Raw genomic sequence first — 5,506 nt, 5'->3', positions numbered from 1 at the left:
CAGGAAAGCAGAATCAAATCAAACATACAAACTCAAATATAATGGGTGTATTACTTGAACATCAAGCTGCTTCACGTTATGGTACCTATGGCCCATTGGTCTCCTATCCATGCCACATTATCCATGCACATGAAATTGTGATTTTATATGCCATCCTGCTATTTTTATGCTGGGTATGTTTCCCTCCTGCCTCAGTAGTGCCATCTAGCCATTGGGTACACCCCCGCATTCCTATAGGTACCATAACGTGAAGCAGCTTGATGTTCAAGTAATACACCAACGGGAAATTACGCTAGTATGTCACGGGAATTTACCCCCAATCCCACCCTCAATGCTGAGCGCCAAGCAGGGAGGCATGGGAGGCATGGTATGGGATTGCAGTCTCAGGGCGCACACTCTAACCACAAGGCCACTGAGCTGGAGTTTCATGTTCATTGCGTGTCAATACAACATGGTGACAGGGCTCAGCACTTGTTCAGATGGTTGCCAGGTGAAAACCGTTTGCAAGTCTGGTGGAATGGCTTCCGCTGCACCGTTGTCGCTTGCCTGGCTGAGAGCAGATTGTGTCTGGGCTGATGAATGTCCTTGATGATGTTTCCTTGGTTTGGCAGGATACTTGTTTGTTGATAGGTGCCTCCGGTGGTGTTGATTATGCACTCTAACAAACTCTAATTATTAAAACGGATAGTTGCCGTCCTTGGTAATGATTGGCTGAGCCACGTTCAAAACGCTATAAACACTGACTTGTGACCACATGACATCAGAAGACATCAAACCAACTCTTTCAAAACGTCTTACTTTGTTGTGAATTTTGATTTTACAAAAACAGTTTCTGATCACATTTTAATGATTATTTTTCAGAATCATTTCTACAACAAAACAATCCCTGACTAACCCTGACTGCCTGCACAAACAATTTGGTTGAAATGCAACGTTTACATTCAGGCAGACTCCCCTATGACTGGATGATGGAAAATAGTGTAAACAAACCTTTAAACTAAAAGTTGAACATGTGAGCTGCACGATCCATTTCTCGATTAAAATGTTTAAAACAGTTTTACAAAGTGAGACATTTTGGAAAGGTTTGTTTGGTGCGGAAATCGGATGTCACGCGGTCACAGTTGTACTGTATGTCTGTAGAGCAATTTAAACAAATGGCTTTGAACGTGGCTCAACGAATCATAATGGAGGACTGAAACTATCCACCACCGGAGGCACCATATTCACCAACAAGTGTTCTCCATGTCAACCTGTTAAAGCTTAAAACTATTTTTACCACATGAACCCTAGCACCTACTCTGAGGCGAACATTCTGCAAAAATACAGCAGATCTACAACCTCACAATGTGTCGCAACATGACCCATTGTGAGCTTGTAGATCTGCCATTTTTGGCAAAGAGATTTGGCTTAGATATAGGGTTTAAGTGGTTAATACACTTTTAATTGGGACACAGTTTGTCTCTGATGTTCATGAAATTGTGGTAACCATTTGGTAACCATTTTATAAAATATAATAATCCATGCAAGGCTGTTGTTTACAGTGATTTCAGAACTACTAAGAGTTTTTTTTTCCCTAAACCACAGCCTCGTTGCTTTATTCTAAGACTAATCTAGTTCTATTTTTTTTTCTTGAAAACGATAATATAATTGAGATTGAGTATGTTATTTAGACAGATGCTAGTTTCATTGTATACCTGGTATCCAGTTTCAATGTACAGATTATTACTTTGATAGAATATTGTTTAGAGACTGATGCTAGGTTCTTGGTTTACCTGTGATCCCAGTTTACTGAGGCACTAGATATCTCTCTGCATTTGATGTGATGTGTTTACCTTGCTTATTGTAGTCGCTCTGGTTAAGAGCGTCTGCTTAATGCCTAAATTGTAAATTGGTCAATTGTAATTCACACTCTAAGACTTGCACCTCTCGTCGTTCGACGCAGTCTCTGCGACCGGTGGACGTAGAAACCTCCTTTTCAGGAGGCTGACGTGAGGGGAAACAAAAGCCCTTTGTGTCTCTTTAAAGATGTTTTTTCTTTTTTAAACACACAAAGAAAACCCACAAGTGTTGACTGAATAAACATTTTGCCTGGACAGAAACTTTCTCTCCACCTCTGACAGAATGATGGAGAGAGAGAGAGAGAGAGAGAGAGAGAGAGAGAGAGAGAGAGAGAGAGAGAGAGAGAGAGAGAGACTGACTCTTTATTCCCATGGGAATAAAGACAAGACGGCACCCGGACAAGTGTCATTGGGTCAACTTGGACACATCCTTCACTTCCGCTGGACACTGCACACACACTCACTCACACACACACACACACACACACACACACACACACACACACACACACACACACACACACACACACACACTGTGTGTGTTAGAAGAATGCATGTCAACAGGGGTGAAGGAGAGGAGAATCTCAGGACAGAGGCCGTGGTCCCCCCCGGGGGAAGTGACAGTATTAGCCGACAAGGAGGGCGAACAATAACGTCGCCCTCACCCTTCCCACAGTCCCACCGGACAATGACAAGGCTAGGGCAGCACATGCACATGCACATGCACATGCACATGCACATGCACATGCACATGCACATGCACATGCACATGCACATGCACATGCACATGCACATGCACATGCACATGCACATGCACATGCACTTGCACATGCACATGCACATGCACATGCACTTGCACATGCACATGCACATGCACATGCACATGCACGCATGCACACACACACGGCCACACGCACACACACGCACGTACCAATATGTCCCCCCCCCCTCTCTCTCTCTCTGTCTTTTTGTCTGCCTGTCTCTCTTTCTGTCTGTCTGTCTCTCTCTCTCCCACACAGACACAATACTGTGTGGTGTCACACACATCTCAGTCAGAATTAGCAGACACTTCCTGTCCCAGTCGGGGGGGAAGACAAAGGCTGCTTTTCCTCCGCTCTATTTATAAACAATAACAACACCCAGTCCCGCCCCCTCTTGTGTGAGTGTACACATAAGTGTATATACACTTGTCTTACTATACTTGTGAGGGCCACATGTCCCCACAAGTATTGTAGATTGTGAGAAATAGACATTGTGAGGAAATGCTTCCTGTTCGTCACAAAAGAAATGGTTGCTTCAGTGAGTTAAGCTTACAGGTTGGAGTTACACACGGGGAGTGCGATGAATACAAATGAAAACCACTATTTTCGGTGCACGCCACCGGTGTACAAGTAGGCCTATAGGCCTATAACATTTAGAGTTAGGATTTAAAAAGGTAAAAATGGCATTCATAAAGTTGTCGTCCTTAAATGTTGACGTTCTCACAAGTGTAGTGATACAAACACGTGTGTGCCTTTGTTCGTGTGTGTGCGTAAGCGCGTGCACACGTGCGTGTGTGTGAGTGTGTCTATTAGTACTGTTCCTCAACCTCGTATACCGACGCTCATTGTTTCCAGAGGTTGAACATCTGTCACCGTGTGGTTACAAACCGCTGCTGATCTGGAGCTTCTCACCGTCCAGGGTGAGTCAGCGCTGTGTCACGCCCTCCGCAGGCTGTCTGGCTGCCTGACAGCATCTCGTACATCTGAGAGGGGTTTGCTGTAGAAAAGTGCGGAAAAACCTGCGTTGTTTTTAATCGTCACTGTATGTCGCAAATAAAGTAAACAGAAAAAGGTTTTTTTTTCAGGTCCGGATTCAAATTGTATCTAATTTAAGAGAGATAACTCACAGGATTAACAAAAAGAATTAACAGGCTCTATATGCACAGCAGATATATTGGAAAGAAATTGGGCCTCTTCTTTACTTCCTTCACAGGTCTAATCGGTCGGTGGGCGGGTGAGCGGGCCTCTGAACCACCCTGTCACTATGACTCAGATATAACCATATAGAGTGAACTATGACTCAGGCATAACCATATAGTTCCCACTGCAGCTACACACAATTATGGCGTGTGTCATGCTGTAACAGCATGACATCAGACTCAAGCAAATCATGTAAGGATCCATATAAACTTATTATTCCATTATGGTTACTACTGTGGGTTCTCCATATATGTGCATGTCAGTCGGATCGGCGGTGTGACGTAGGCGTGAGGGCCGTGTAGTAGCCCGAGTGCTAGATACTTGAAAAATTGCAGATCTACAAGCTCATATCAAGCTTTAGTCTGACGTCACACACAATAGAAACTTCGTTTGCTAACGAAGCCGATTTGCAAGCATAATCGCCCGCCTGCAGCATGCCCATGCCCGATGCACGCCCGTTCCTTGATTGGCCAACCCAACCTAATCGACTACATGGATTGGCCATTTATCGATGGAGGTTGCACTGTGACTGGGCGACACACTAATGACAACTACAAGTTGGACACCACCACAATGGTCTGGTCTTTAATTAACACCAGAGGAATTCCAACACCTGCTTCATCAGATCACTCTACTTTGCTACCACTATCGGGACAAAGATGTTCATATTTCGGGGCTGGGGGACCCTGGGGGTCCACTACAACAATATCAGAGTGTTTGACAAAGACCAACTGTTGGCTGAGCACGCCTTCTGCACCGCATCCAGAACAATGCGATTGTCATTCAGCCTTTGCCTACAATGGAGAGCTGTACATATTTGGTGACAATGATCTGTTGAAATGTAATCCAGACACCTTCTCCTGGAAGAAGAGATCGAATCATCCTCTTTGGAAGATGCTATACCCGATAAACTGTAGGCCTACATCTTAGACTTATGTCCTATTCTCAAGACATTATGCGAGCTTGCAGGTATTCAGCATGGTCTGGAGGTTGGAACAGTCAGGGCTCCCACACATCAGGTGGGAACTGGCAGGCACTAACCCACAGAAAGCGAGAATATAACAGCCCACAAATTTTTTTATTACATTAGAAAATATTAATAAATAGCAGTTTTTTCAGTTTTTTTCTTCATTAGACAAAATCATCAGACAATACACCTGTGAGGGAGCTGAAGAACACACCCCCCTCACTAAGGTGAAAAACAGACATGCATATTGACTGTTGTGATTGACAAGTCATGCTAATACATCCTCTCTTTGAGGTCTGCTTCCTGGAGGCAGGCAAGGCTATGATAGAAGAAGGTAGGGTCAGTCCACGTCAGGTGCCATTGACGTGCATGGGCGGCAAAACTCGATACTCGATAATTATGAATTAGCGATGCACCGATATGGAAATTCTTGGCCGATACCGATGTTTAAAATAACAATTTAGCCGATAGCCGATACTGAGACCAATATTTGTTTGTTTAGTTTTTGGTGTTACAGTTTTTCACAATTGTTAACACACAAAAAGCGAAAATTTGGCACAATTTTCACAACATTAACTTCATGTACTAATCACTCCACCCAATTTGGCACTACTTCACACTCCCTTATCTGCATTAGACTCTGACTTTCCTTCTTTACACTCTGATGTCAATTACATTATCACCTTGTTGTCCAAACACTACACACAATGTTCAGTTGTTGCACACACTTCTCACATAAA

Source organism: Gymnoscopelus braueri, assembly GCF_963280865.1.
Source record: "Gymnoscopelus braueri genome assembly, chromosome: 11".
Classification (NCBI taxonomy): Eukaryota; Metazoa; Chordata; class Actinopteri; order Myctophiformes; family Myctophidae; genus Gymnoscopelus; species Gymnoscopelus braueri.
This window is presented reverse-complemented; position numbering follows the sequence as displayed.